The sequence below is a fragment of the Somniosus microcephalus genome, chromosome 7 (genome assembly GCF_052327205.1).
Source record: "Somniosus microcephalus isolate GS21.2 chromosome 7, FLI_Smic_1.0, whole genome shotgun sequence".
Lineage (NCBI taxonomy): Eukaryota > Metazoa > Chordata > Chondrichthyes > Squaliformes > Somniosidae > Somniosus > Somniosus microcephalus.
Genome location: NC_140993.1, coordinates 63,087,459 through 63,103,141, shown reverse-complemented (window position 1 = coordinate 63,103,141; position 15,683 = coordinate 63,087,459). Strand labels below are relative to the sequence as shown.

Genomic DNA, 15,683 nt, shown 5'->3' with positions numbered 1-15,683 from the left:
TAGGGGACAGTATTATTAGGGGGATAGATAGAGTTCTCTGCAGCCGAGAGCGAGAGTCCCGAAGGCTGTGTTGCCTACCCGGTGCCAGGGTTAAGGACATCTCCTCTGGGCTGGAAAGAAACTTGCAGTGGGAGGGGGTGGATCCAGTTGTCGTGGCCCATGTTGGTACAAACAACGTAGATAGGACTAGGAAGCCGGTTCTGTTAAAGGAGTATGAGCAGCTAGGGGTCAAATTAAAAAACAGAACCTCAAGGGTAATAATCTCTGGATTATTACCTGAGCCACGAGCGAATTTGGCTAGGACAAATAAAATTAGAGAGTTAAATGCGTGGCTCAAAGACTGGTGTGGGAGAAATGGGTTTTGCTTCCTGGGACACTGGCACCAGTACTGGGGCAGGAGGGAGCTGTCCCGTTGGGACGGGCTTCACTTGGCCAGTGCTGGGACTAGAGTCCTGGCGGATCATATAACTAGGGCTGTAGAGAGGGCTTTAAACTAACTAGTGGGCGGGAGGTTCCTAGAGAGCAAATAATAAAAATGACAACAGAGAAGGTCATAGACTTAGGTAGCAGTGGGGAAATTAAAAACCAGAGCGTGTCAGGAAGGGGCAGAAGGTATGGAGTAAAAGGTAAAGTAATAAAAAGGGCAAAAGCAGGAACTAAGTGTCACAAAACATCTTTGAAAGTTCTCTATCTGAATGCATGTAGCATTCGTAACAAAATAGATGAGTTAATGGCACAAATAACTACATATGGGTATGATCTTGTGGCCATTACAGAAACATGGCTGCAGGGTGACAATGCCTGGGAATTAAACATACCAGGTTATTTAACGATCAGGAAGGACAGGCAGGAAGGAAGGGGAGGTGGGGTGGCTATGTTAATAAAGGAAGGAATCAGTGTAATACAGAGAAATGATATTGGGTCAAAAGATCAGGGTGGAGGTAAGGAATAATAAGGGGAAAAAAACACTAGTGGGCGTAGTCTATAGGCCTCCGAACAGTGGCAACTCTGTTGGACGGAGTAAATAGTTGAGGCTTGTAATAAGGGAACAGCTATAATTATGGGGGATTTTAACTATCATATTAATTGGACAAATCAAATTGGGCAGGGCTGCCTTGAGGATGAGTTCATTGAGTGTATCAGGGATGGGTTTCTTGAGCAGTATGTAACTGAACCGACCAGGGGGCAAGCAACCTTAGATCTGGTCCTGTGTAACGAGACAGGATTAATTAAAAATGTCCTAGTAAAGGATCCCCTTGGAATGAGTGACCATAACATGGTTGAATTCCATATTCAATTAGAGGGTGAGAAGGTTGGATCTCAAACAAGCGTGCTAAGCTTGAATAAAGGAGACTATGAAGGTATGAGAGCGGAATTGAGTAGAGTGGATTGGGAAAATAGATTAAAGGGTAAGACGATACATGATCAGTGGTGTACATTTAAGGAGTTATTTTACAACTTCCAAAAAATATATATTCCACTGAGAAGAAAAGGGTGTAAAAGAAAAGACAGCCATCCGTGGCTAAGTAAAGAAATTAAGGATAGTATTCGACTAAAAACAAGGGCATATAAGGTAGCGAAATCTAGTGGGAGGATAGAGGATTGGGAAAACTTTAAAAGATAGCAAAAAATAACAAAAAGATTGATTAAGAAAGGGAAGATAGATTATGAAAGTAAATGAGCAAAAAATATAAAAACAGATAGTAAGAGTTTTTATAGTTATATAAAAAGAAAAAGGGTGGCTAAAGTAAATGTTGGTCCCTTAGAGGATGAGACCGGGAAATTAATGGTGGGAAATATGGAGATGGCAAAAACACTGAATGAATATTTTGTATCAGTCTTTACAGTAGAGGACACTAAGAATATCCCAACACTGGACAAACAGGGGGCTATAGAGGGGGGGGGGGGGGGGGGAAGGAGCTAAACACGATCAAAATCACTAAGGAAGTGGTACTCGGTAAAATAATGGGACTCAAGGCGGATAAATCACCTGGACCTGATGGCTTACATCCTAGGGTCTTGAGGGAAATGGCGGTAGGGATTGTGGATGCATTGGTAATAATTTTCCAAAACTCCCTGGACTCAGCAAAGGTCCCGGCAGACTGGAAAACTGCTAATGTAACACCCTTATTTAAAAAGGGCAGTGGACAGAAGGCTGGAAACTATAGACCGGTTAGCCTAACATCTGTGGTAGGTAAAATTTTGGAGTCCATTATTAAGGAGACAGTAACAGGACATTTGGATAATCATAATTTAATAGGACAAAGTCAGCATGGTTTTATGAAGGGGAAGTCATGTTTGACAAATTTGCTGGAGTTCTTTGAGGAAGTAACATATAGGGTGGATAAAGGGGAACCAGTGGACGTAGTGTATTTAGACTTCCAAAAGGCATTTGACAAGGTGCCACACAAAAGATTATTGCTTAAGATAAAAAATCACGGGATTGGGGGTAATATTCTGGCATGGATAGAGGATTGGCTATCTAACAGAAGGCAGAGAGTTGGGATAAATGGTTCATTCTCAGACTGGCCATCAGTAACTAGTGGTGTTCCGCAGGGGTCAGTGCTGGGTCCCCAACTCTTTACAATCTATATTAACGATTTGGAGGAGGGGACCGAGTGTAACATATCAAAATTTGCAGATGATACTAAGATGGGAGGGAAAGTAGTGAGTGAGGAGGACATAAAAAACCTGCAAGGGGACATAGACAGGCTAAGTAAGTGGGCAGAGATTTGGCAGATGGAATACAATACTGGAAAGTGTGAGGTTATGCACTTTGGCAGGAAAAATCGTAGAGCAAGTTATTATCTTAATGGCAAGAAACTGGAAAGTACTGAAGTACAAAGGGATCTGGGGGTCCTGGTGCACGAAACTCAAAAGGTTAGTATGCAGGTGCAGCAAGTGATTAAGAAGGCCAATGGAATGTTGGCTTTCATTGCTAGGGGGGTAGAATATAAAAAGAGGGAGGTATTGCTTCAGTTGTACAAGGTATTGGTGAGACCGCACCTGGAATACTGCATACAGTTTTGGTGTCCATACTTAAGAAAAGACATACTTGCTCTCGAGTCAGTACAAAGAAGGTTCACTCGGTCAATCCCGGGGATGAGGGGATGGACATATGAGGAGAGGTTGAGTAGATTGGGAATCTACTCATTGGAGTTCAGAAGAATGAGAGGCGATCTTATTGAAACATATAAGATTGTGAAGGGGTTGGATCGGGTGGATGCGGGGAGGATGTTCCCGATGTTGGGTGAAACTAGAACTAGAGGCCATAGTCTTAGAATAAGGGGCTACTCTTTCAAAACTGAGATGAGGAGGAACTACTTCACTCAGAGGGTGCTAGGTCCATGGAATATGCTGCCCCAAAAAGCTGTAGAAGCTACATCATTACATCAATTTAAAACAGAAATAGACAGTTTCCTAGAAGTAAAGGGAATTAAGGGTTACGGGGAGCGGGCAGGAATTTGGACATGAGTCTAGGTTTGGATCGGACATGGCCCTGTGGGTAGCGGAGTGGGCCCAGGGGCCGTGTAACCTGATCCTGCTCCTATTTCGTGTGTCTAATTCTGTTAGATTCAGGAGATGGTTCTGTGATAGTAGATTGGCGGTTAGGATCAGATCAGCCATGATCTTATTGAATGGCGGAGCAGGCTAGAGGGGCCGATTGGCCTACTCCTGCTCCTATTTCTTATGTTCTTATGTTCTCACAACTATTAAGCACTGAAAACTGTTTTGTGAGTGCCACGCACCCAGAGAATTCCTGCACTGCCTGCCTCATCTTCCTACCCTGCCAGATGGCCATTCACTTACTGTCCTCCTAAACTCTCTGTGGCTGCGGTGTAACCACCACCTGGAACATGCGATTCGGGAAACATTCAGCCTCCCATATACCCTGCAGTGACACCAGCCGCTCCTCAAGTTCAGAAACCCTGAGCTTGAGCAGCCGGAGGCAATTCCTGCACATGTAGTTATCCAGGACACAAGAAGCGTTCTTCAGTTCCCACATGGCACAGGAATTGCAGGCAATAGGTCTCAGCTGCCCATCCACTTCACTGGAATTAACTGTTATTTACTTAAAGTTCTCTTTACTTAGAGTGCCTCCCTCTCTCTCTCCCTTTCTCTTTTGCTGTTGTCCCTCAGTTTAAATTACTTAGCACTTCCTTCCTCCTCTTCACCTAATTCCTACTCTTACCAACTTCCTATTTTAGATAGCTTTAGTGTCACTCTGTTCCCACCTCTCTGTCTTGCAGTCTCAGCTCAAGCTGGAGCTTGTAGTGACAGACAAAACCAGTTTCAACTGGTCAATCAGCCCCCAACTACATAATGGCCCTGAATTTGCGATGAGAATAACAATGAGGCCATCGGTGCTCACCGTTATAATGGAGGAAATTTGACAGAAACTTCTGGAGTACGCACATGCACAATTAAACACAGAAATCAAGGAGCCGCTGACAGGCCCGCAAAAAGTCTGTGGGCAGCTGTGAGCATGGTGAACGGTGAGCACTGTTCCTTCGCCGCGGAGAGAAAAATCTGGGCCAGTATCTGATTATGACCTACTTACAGTTGACTAGCAGTTAATTGCTAACTCACTTACATTTACAAAGTTAATATTCAAACTTTTAATTTCCATTCAATAAAACGCACAACTTCTATACTATATAGCCACAGCTTATCTCCTACTCATCACTAAATTACCACTCATTATATTCCCATTTTAGAAATTCTTATTACTAACCCATCTGGCTATTGAAGTCTATTTTAAAAGGGAAGTTTCAGTGCACTATACACATAGTGTGAGGATCCATGAATTTCACCAATGGATTTGAATATTAAATGCAGCTCTCACACATTCTATGAATTGAAAAAAGCAAGATTGAGCTTGATAAGATTTTTGTTAGGTTAAGGCTATCAAGAGATATGGAAAAAGATGGGTAAATGAAGTTGAGGTAAAGATCATCCATGATCTAATTGAATGGCAGAACAGGCTCATTGGGCTGAATGACAGATTCCTGTTCCTGTGACAGCGTGCCAACAGTAAGGAATTTTTCATGAAGCACAGAGTAGACTGAAAGGGAGAAAATTCCCAAATCCATGATTTCTGTTTCCCATTTATTAATAAAATACTGGAAATCCCTACCTATCAGCATGTGATAGCACCTTCACCACCCAGATTGCAATGGTTTAAGAAGAAGACCCATCACCACCTTCTCAAAGGCAACTAGGGATGGGCCATAAATGCCAGCCGTGCTGGTAAAGCACTTTTGCTAGCAGTATTTTCTAGGCTATAGTATGATACTGTCAACAAATACAGAAATCTGATGATCCTGTAGATTCCCTGAGATTTTCCTGCAGACCCTGTAGGGTCCGGGGGCCCCAAATGGAAAACCTATGGTATAAGCCTTTGATCTCCGCCATCAAGAAGAGCAAAAGCAGCAATGTCGTGTGAACAGCATAATTTCCAAGTTCTGCTCCAAGTCACACACCATCCTCAGACATATATCTCCATTCCTTCATCTCAGTGGGTCCAAAAAAATCAGAATTCTCTACTAAACACCATTGTGGGAATACCACCACCATAAGGACGGCAGTGATTCAAGCAGAAAGCCCACCACCTTCTCAAGGCAACTAGGAATGGGCAATAAATACTGGCCTTACCACTGCTATCACATCCTGAGAACATATTATAAAAGGATTATATTACATGTGTCAGCTGTGGCTCAGTTGGTAGCACACTCGCCTCTGAGTCAGAAGGGACTTGAGCACATAAAGCTATGCTGACACTCCAGTACAGTACTGAGGGAGTGCTGTACTGTCGGAGGTGCCGTCTTTCGGATGAGACGTTAAACCGAAGCCCTGTCTGCTTTCTCGGGTGGATGTAAAAGATCACATGGCACTATTTCAAAGAAGAGCAGGGGAGTTATCTCTGATGTCCTGGCCAATATTTATCCCTCAATCAACACAACAAAAACAGTTTATCTGGTCATTATCACATTGCTGTTTGTGGGAGCTTGCTGAGCGCAAATGGCTGCTGCGTTTCCTACATTACAACAGTGACTCCACTACAAAAGTATTTCATTGGCTGTAGCTTTGAGAAATCCGGTGGTCGTGAAAGGCGCTATATAAATGCAAGTTTTTCTTTATGGAAGGAAATCCTGTTAGAAATGAAGCAAAATAGATTTGCAATCTATTTTGATCATACATAAATCTCATTCTTAACATTGTAACCTGACAGCAAGAAAATGACTGGTCGACACCTGGGGAAATCCGGGGACGCTCAGAATCTCTGCTGCATCTTGTACAGTACCGGTGTGCATGCAATGCCAAATGCAGAAGGATGAGGCGGTGTGCGCCACGTCATGGTTTCTTGGTACTCATGTTACATTGACGCAAGCATGCTGAACTTTCACACGGAAAAACAGAAGAGTGAGTGAAAGCAAGAAGCAGAGTTGGTCGGTGGGGGGGGGAAAGTTTGGAGACTGCAGAAAGTAAAGTAGCAAGCTTGGAGTGGAGATTGCCATTGATTTATCTGCAAAGGAGAAAAAAATAGAAGAGAAAAAAAAAACAGGGAAGGCGTTGCTTTGCCCCGCTTCTTTTCTTTGGCAGAGAGTGGCACCTGTACCCTTGGGGTGAGGGTGAGGGAGAGCTCACGCTGCCCTCAGCTGTGCCCCCAGAGCAGGAGAGGACCTCACTTAATGTCACCAGAGCTGGAGGAGCTTGTTCCTGTATCTCAACAACAACAAAAAAAAGTCCCAATAAAGAGGAAGGCACTCCGGACGTGAGCAAGTGAGAGAGAGAGAAAAAAAACCACAGCAGAAAACACGACGATTAAATTGAGCTGCAGACTTGAGGTAAAACAAGTTTCTTTTGGTACTTTCAGAAACTTTTCTGGGCGGTGCAGAAACATTTGGAAACATTTTGAGGTGCAAGCGAGACAAGCGGTTGTTACAGTTTTTTTTTCATAGCTACAAAATGTTGCCAAAGTGTCGAGCTCTTTCTGTTTTGCAATCCTTCCAACTTGTCCAGGAAGTAGGCATCGACTCGCATTGCTGCAGTATTTTCTGTCACGTTCGGCTACTTTTTTAATAAAAACTTCAGAAAGTTGGACTTGCATTTTGACGCATTGCTTCAAAAAGAAATGTGAGTGTATATATTTAAGAGGATAATTTAAATTTGCAGCCTGTTCCCAGAATGTTGATGTTCTAATGATGTTCTAATAGAGGCCAGACGGTGTGCACAGTATTGAGGTGATGTGTGTTTTTATATATTAAAAAAAAAATGAAATGTTACCGTTATTTTCCGGTAACTTCGTGTGTTTTCAGCGCAGCCAAGTATAAATATTTTAGGGTAGTTGGGGCGGGCGGGGGTAAAATTCTGGGATTTGGGCAGAGGACACCAGTGGCCAAATGTTTGTGCTGGGGCGGGAATATGTGCCCTGCGGTTGTACAGACGTAAAGATAGAACTGGTTATACATTTGTACATAGATACATTTTTTTGGATTTCGAGAGGGGGACATATAATACCTTGTTTAAAAAGTTGAGGGGCATATCCTCGTCACACTCCTCCCTCCAGTATTTGGGGTAATTATTGTGCAATAACAAAAGATTTTTCTAATCTTTGTGACACATTGCAGCATATTTATGGCATATTGCAGCTCACAGTGTACATTCCTCTAGTGCATTTTATTTTCTGACAGAGCAGTACAATTATGCTGGTTCCCTGTTGCGTTTGATGGAGAATTATATAACAACAACTTATATATTTATATAGCGCCTTTAATGTAGCAAAACTTCACAAGGCGCTTCACAAGAGTGTTATAACACAAAACAATAATCAATCAACTGGATAGTGGAACTTTGATGAAAGCTCTGTGGGCAAGTACGCGTGGCCCCATTTTTTCTTTGTGGATGTGGGGTGGCCCTGTATCAATTTTGTACATCCTCAATCAGCCCTTCTTGAAATGTTTTTATAAAAGTCTCATCCCCATCAAGTTTTTAACAGCCCCCAGAACATCATAACCTTGCTTTAACATATTCCTTTAGTGAGTTCAGTTGGGTTTAACAAACACAAGTTATACCAATAACAACAACGTGTATTTATATAGTGCCTTTAATGTAGTAAAACGGAGTAAGAACATAAGAAGTAGGAGTAGGCCATACGGCCCCTCGGGCCTGCTCCGCCATTCAATAGGATCATGGCTGATCCGAATCTAGACTCACGTCCACTTCCCTGCCCTCTCCCCGTAACCCCTAATTCCCTTATCTGCTAGGAAACTGTCTATCTCCATTTTAAATTTATTTAATGTTGCAGCTTCCACAGCTCTCTGGGGTAGCAAATTCCATAGATTTACTACCCTCTGAGTGAAGAAGTTTCTCCTCATCTCAGTTTTGAAAGTGCAGCCCCTTATTCTTAGATTATGACCCCTAGTTCTAGTCTCACCCATCAGTGGAAACATCCTCCCCGCATCCACCCGATCAAGCCCCCTCACAATCTTATATGTTTCGATAAGATCGCCTCTCATTCTTCTGAACTCCAATGAGTAGAGTCCCAACCTACTCAACCTTTCCTCATACATCAACCCCCTCATCTCCGGAATCAACCGAGTGAACCTTCTCTGAACCGCCTCGAGAGCAAGTATATCTTTTCTTAAATATGGAAACCAAAACTGCACGCAGTATTCCAGGTGTGGCCTCACCAATACCCTGTATAACTGCAGCAAGACTTCCCTGTTTTTATACTCCATCCCCCTTATATCAAGACAAAAAATTTGACACCGGTCTACATAAGGATCAATTAGGGCAGGTGACCAAAAGCTTGGTCAAAGAGGTAGGTTTTAAGGAGCGTCTTAACGGAGGAAAGAGAGGTAGCGAGGTGGACAGGTTTAGGCAGGGAATTCCAGAGCTTAGGGCCTAGGCAACAGAAGGCACGGCCACCAAAGGTTGAGCAATTATAATCAGGGATGCTCAAGAGGGCAAAATTAGAGGAGCGCAGATATCTCGAGGGGTTGTGGGGCTGAAGGAGATTACAGAGATAGGAAGAGGCAAGGTCATGGAGGGATTTGAAAACAAGGATGAGAATTTTGAAATCTAGGCGCTGCTTAACCAGGAGCCAATGTAGGTCAGCACGCACGGGGTGATGGGCGAATGGGACTTGGTGCGAGTTAGGACACGGGCAGCCGAGTTTTGGATGACCTCAAGTTTACGTAGGGTGGAATGTGGGAGGCCAGCCAGGAGTGGGTTGGAATACCCTAATGTCCTTCGTTATAGTCACAGTGCCAACTATCACTTCAATTAATGATACCATTACTTATCAGCTCAATGCCCTATTCAATGTGAATGACTGAACTCGACCATTACCTGTTGAGTATAGAATTAAAGGTGACAATGACAAACATTAGCCACGACGTTTACAGACTGCGCTTGAGGTGTAGTTGGCAGCTCTTGAGTGTAGGTAGCAAGTTTGCTGCTGCTCAGCCTCTTCTCACCAGTGCTCTGCTCAGTTGCGTAAAGTTCTGATGGCAGCATGTTGCTAAATTGTACCTTCAAAATTATGTTCCCACCAGCATTTAACTTAGATTTCTTAAAGCTCGCCCGAATTTAGTTAAATAGTTTGTCCTGATTTTTGTGCTGGGTAGTAACAAAGAAAAGAAAAACTTGCATTGATATAGCATCTTTCACAACCACCTGACATTTCAAAGTGCTTTACAATCAATGAAGTACTTTTTGAAGTGTAATCACTGTTGTAATGTAGGAAATGCGGCTGCCAATTTGTACACAGCAAGCTCCCACAAACAGCAGTGTGATAATGACCAGATAATCAGTTTTAGTGATGTTAGTTGAGGGATAAATATTGGCCAGGACACCGGGGATAACTCCCCTGCTCGTCTTTGAAATAGTGCCATGGGATCTTTTACATCCACCTGAGAGAGCATTTGTGGCCTCAGTTTAACGTCTCATCTGAAAGACTGCACCTCCAACAGTGCAGCACTCCCTTAGCACTGCACTGGAATGTCAGCCTAGATTTGGTGCTCAAGTCTCTGAATGGGACTTAAACCACAACCTTCTGACTCAGAGGTGAGGCTACCTACTGAGCCACAGCAGTACTGTGAAAGCTCCCCCCACCAAAATGGCAGCGGATGCTCGGACAATTGAAGCTTTCAAGACTGAGGTGGATACTTTTTTCGTTAGGTAAGAGTATCAAGGAACATGAAACAAAGGTAGGAAAATGGAGTTGAGATGTAAATCAAGCATGAACGAATTGAATGTTATGTTACTGTTTTACCTTAAACTTTATTTTTTTACTCATTCTGATGGCGAAGAATGCCCCAGCCTATACTTGTTTTCTGGTCTCTGTGCTTTCAAAAATATGTTTTCTTTCACACCTAGAACCCACACTCAGGAATTCCCTCCTTAAATTCCTCTACCTCTCCACTTCCTTAAAACACACCTCTTTGTCACTCCTCCTAATGTCTTCTTCTTTGGCTCAGCATCCATTTAAAAAAAAATCTCAAGCCTTGGGACCTTTTGCAACCTTAATAGGGCTATATAATTTCAAGTTGTTGCTTTGTTTTCATATGTGTTAATGCATTTAGAATTGAGGGGATAACATCACCATTAAAATTGCAAATAGATGAACTTGATATGTGTTTGCATGTTATTATGTCATTATTGCCCAACATAATGTCTAAGCTTAAATGAGTAGGGTAGGGATCACACTAGAACAGATTTCCTGTGGCTAATTTTGATTTTGGGGGATATCGGATCAGCCGCCTGTTAGACATCGCTCCCCATTTTCATTTCCATTGGCTTCAATAGAGTCTTCTGTGTCTGGAAGAAATGGACTTCAAGGACCATTAGCCCTTTTTTCTTCCATGTTTTCTTCCATGACATTGGCTCCTCGTGTATGAGTTGGCCCTTTTTCTAAAGGATAAGTAAACGGCCTATGTAGTCACATAAATTCAACAACAACTTATATTTATATAACGCCTTTAATGTAATAAAACGCCCCAAGTCGCTTCACAGGAGTATTTTCAAAAAAATCAAAATTTGACCCTGAGCCATAAGGAGATGTTAGGGCAGATGACCAAATGCTTGGTCGAAGAGGTAGGTTTTAAGGAGCATCTTAAAGGAGGGAAGAGAAATGGAGAGGCAGAGAGATTTAGGGAGGGAATTCCAGAGCTTTAGGACCTAGGCAGCTGAAGGCACAACCGCCAATGATGGAGCATTTAAATTCGGGGATGTTCAAAAGGCCAAAATAGGAGGAGCGCCGAAGTCTAGGGGGATTATAGGGCTGGAGGAGATTACAGAGATAAGGAGGAGCGAGGCCATGGAGGAATTTGAAAATAAGGATGAGAATTTTAAAATTGAGGCGTTGCTTAACTGGGAGCCAATTTAAGTCAGCGAGCACACGGGAGATGGGTGAGCAGGACTTGGTGCGAGTTAGCACACGGGCGGCAGAGTTTTGGATGACCTCAAGTTTATGGAGGGTTGAACTGAGGAGGCTCGCCAGGAGTGCATTGGAATAGTCAAGTCCAGAGGTGATAAAGGCATGGATGAGGGTTTCAGCAGCAGATAAGTTGAGGTAAGGGTGGAGACGGGCGATGTTACGAAGGTGGAAATGGGCAATCTTAGTGATAGAATGGATATGAGGCAGGAAGCTCAATTCATGATCAAATATGACACCAAGGTTGCAAACAATCTTGGTCAGCCTTAGACAGTTGCCGGGGAGAGAGATCGAATCAGTGTAAAGGGAAGGGAGTTTGTGGCATGAACCGAAGACAATGGCTTCGGTCTTCCTGATATTTAATTGGAAGAAGTTTCTACTCATCCAGTGCTGGATGTCGGACAAGCAGTCTGATAGTATAGAGACGGTGGAGGATTCAAGAGAGGTGGCGGAGACGTAGAGCTGGGTATCATCAGCATCTGCGGAAACTCAGGTTGTATTGCCGGATGATGTCTCCGAGGGGCAGCATGTAGATGAGAAATAGGAGGGGGCCAAGGATAGATCTTTGGGGGGACACCAGAGGTGACAGTGCGGGATCGGGAAGAGAAGCCATTGCAGGTAATTCTATGGCTGGAAAGATAGGAATGAAACCAGGCGAGTGCAGTCCCACCCAGCTGGACGACGGTGGAGAGGCGTTGGAGCAGAATTCTGTGATCAGCCGAGTCAAAGGGTGCAGACAGCTCCAGAAGAATGAGAAGGGATAGATTACCTTTGCCGCAGTCAATTAGGATTTCATTTGTGACCTTTCAGTACTGATTGGAGGGATTCAAACAAGGAGTTCTGGGAAAGATGGGCCCGGATTTGGGAGACGGCAACATGTTCAAGAACTTTTGGAGAGGAAATAATGGCCTGAACATTTCAATCTCCCACTTCTACATCTCCTCTCCACTCCATAAGGCATTGATTCATGCTGGCTTTTCATCATGTTATACCTAAAAAGTGGCTATTGGACCACAGAAGGCATCACAGCTGAGCCTGATCCTGACCTCATCTGAGAGCCAAAGGAGTGCACTTTCCAGCAGGGATCAATATATTGTGATCAGGAGCCAGGACACTGGCAGTCTTTTTTGCCTCCTTAGTATGGGGGAGGCACTGAGAGAAATTGTAGCAGCCCATACTGCCACCCTAGCTTGAAACAAGACAACACCATGCAGGCTGAGAATTGAACTTGTTGGGATCGTTTGGTCTGTATGGCTCAGCTCCATGATGTCTTTATCAATTGACTAATAGCTGGACTTTTCCTGAGCATTTTATACTTTTTTAATATATGTTTACTCATATTTAGATGATAATGGAAATAAAAATTGGGAGTCAAAATGACCCCCAGCAGTTCTTGGCAAATTTTGGACTCGAATTACAAGTTGGATAGGCAGTCAGAGCTAGGACTCTGACCCATAAGCAGAATTGGTTATACTACAAACCACAAGAATGATCCTGGAGTGTTTTATGGATGTTAACCACAACTGAGATTTAATGATACCTCCTAATTGGCTGACCACTATTTGCTTTTCGTAATATATAATGTGCCAGTTAACTGTTGTGTAGCCACTCACAGATTGTAAGTGCGGAATAGTGCAGATTCGCATGTCAAATTAATAGCCTGGTTTCCTTAGATTGTTTTATTGGGTAAAAGAAGTTAGGGAGAAATTTCAATTTGTTTTCTCCTTGAAACCTCCGTGGAACTTGATATCCTTGAGGGCAGATGAGGTTGGGGAGGGCCTCATCGTAGTGCACGATGTAAAAGACATACGGAAAGTTATGGGCTCTGGAAGGCTGAATGCTCCTTAAGGGGATGATTTTAACTCCTGAGCGGGAAGCCTGTGGGATAACTGACTGGGTGACTCTGTGGGCAGCTCGGCCAATATTAACTGCCGGTCTAGTCACTGTCGTAATGTAGGAAACGTGGGAGCCAATTTTTGCTAACCCATAAAAGTTTAATGATGAAGTTAAAAAAGTTAGACTGCTTGAGTTATATTGTAAATGGTGTGAGACTACCTGCTCCAGATTGTTCTGCACCATGCCAGAATTTGATACACCTTAAAACTGCCCATTAAGTTTTTTGCATCAATGCAGTGGCAAAAGCCGATGCCATAAGCGCATCAATTGAAACGATTTGACTCTAAACCCTATGATGCATGTTGTAGTGGCATAAATAGAGAACAGGATGACCGGCCTGCCTTTTTGGCAAGTGGAGCATGGCATCGCATGGTGGGGACGGAGAAGGAGGAGAAAGATTTCAGTCTTTTGAGCAGTTCATTTTTACTTTCCTTTCCTGAGGATGTCAGTACAATTCCACACATGCCATTTCCCATCTTGTACATCGCCAAAGTGGCCATCATTGATGTACGAGCCTTAACAATGAGGTGTCTAAGGCTGCTTTGACCTTCAGAGGTATTATAGCCAAGCTTGATCGTGCCCTTGTCCATACACACACTTGCACCAGGAGTTACTCAATAACAATTAGGAGAGGGAGTCCTGGGATGATTTTCCCACCATGTTCGAGGAACACTTGGGCCAATTGTGACATCTCTGTCACTGTCCCAACTGAGCTCAGTTTACTCTGAACTGACTAGAAATTGTCTAGGAGAGCTTCCTAGATTACATGGCTTAGCTGCTCACTGGATCACCTTGATAAATCATCAGGGGAACCTGGAGGAGCTAATATTTTCTGTGTTTTTAAATGTAAATAGTTTTGCCTGCTGTTCAGAGATTTACAAGCTTTGTTACTAAGGCTACAGCAGCTGGACAAAAGAAAGTGTATGAGTCAGAAGTGAGTGCACAGAGAGCCCTTGGGAATAAGTATGAAGTCATTTTCTGAGCAACATGTGGCCCACTTCTAATCTTTTTTGACTGTGGATAGTGGGGTAATTCCAAGATACAGAGAAGATGAGCAGGAGTTCAGTGGATAGTAAATCTGATGACTGCATCAGCTAACTATACGTAGCTCTATATTCTTGACTATTGCAAGAAAATTTAAGTTTAGAAATGACTGCAGTAGTGGTGCGCAAGCATTTAATGCATTCATATGACATTCCTTTCTCTACTCTTTAAACAGAGGCATTGACTTATTAAATAGGTTAAAGAATTCCTACACTATCATATGCTAATAACAATTTCTAGACTTGTTCCTTGGGATTGGTAGAACACTGCAACTGCAAAAGAAAGAACAAACTGGCAGTTATATGGGACCTTTCACGACACCCCAAAGCATTTTACAGCCAATGAAGTTCTTTTGAAGTGTAGTCACTGTTGTAATGTAAGAAACACAGCAAGTCAGTTAGCGCACAGCAAGGTCCCACAGACAGCAATGAGATAATGACCAGATAATCTGTTTTAGTGATGTTGGTTGAGAGATAAATAATGGCCAGGACACCGGGGAAAACGTCCCTGCTCTTCTTTGAAACAGTGCCATGGGATCTTTTACATCCATCTGATTGGACAGACTTAGTTTAAAGACTCATCCGAAAGACGGCACCTCAGACAGTACAGCACTGGAATGTCAGCCTGGATTATGTGCTCAAGTCTTTGGAGTGGAACTTGAAGCCACAGCCTTCTGACTCCGAGGCGAGCATTGTACCAGTGAACTGGCAGTGTAACCGCGGACGTGAAAGTCAACCTGATTCCAGAGAGAAACAGTGTGAGACTCCATTTTATAAACGTTTAATTTTGTAACTGTTGGCATAGAGCTCAGCCAAAGCCTATATCTAGCCATGCGCACATCTCTCTCCTGCACGAGACAGGTATAGTCCCAGTGAGGCAGGAGTCTTGGTAATTAAAACACAGTTCTGGCTGGCTTAAACCTGAACTGGTTTCAGACTGGTAGCTGCAGCGTAAATGTATCTTTAATGAATGATTTTTAAAAAAAGCGTCATAAAGTTGTGCAAGTTGTGAGTTTGGTGGCCTTGTAACAGTGTACCAGATTTAGACAAGGTAACACTGGGTGGTGTGCAATGAATTGAAGGAAGTGGGTCTGATGATGTCACTTGATGACGAATCATCAGCCAGTTTCCTTAAAGGGACCATGTGCAAATTGATTGTGACAGTTCTGCTGTCAGTGTTCTACAGCATTGAGGTGCTGCAAACACTGACAAGCACTGCACAGAGGTGCATGGCTGCACCCAGGCTCTCCCATGACTCCTTTCATATGCTTATGGAGGGAGTCACAGCACGCAGGAAAGTCCTC

At 43.3% G+C, this 15,683-nt stretch overlaps 1 protein-coding gene across 2 annotated transcripts in view; it reads left to right on the top strand.

Annotated features, from left to right (window-relative positions):
* The first annotated feature begins 6,384 nt into the window (after window positions 1-6,384).
* The window catches only part of map3k22 (mitogen-activated protein kinase kinase kinase 22), a 157,643-nt gene continuing 148,344 nt past the window's right edge, over window positions 6,385-15,683 (top strand). For both annotated transcript variants that reach the window (XM_085992505.1, XM_085992506.1), the window contains exon 1: window positions 6,385-6,848. The gene's annotated coding sequence lies outside the window, so the exon portion shown is untranslated. The remainder of the gene's footprint in view (window positions 6,849-15,683) is intronic.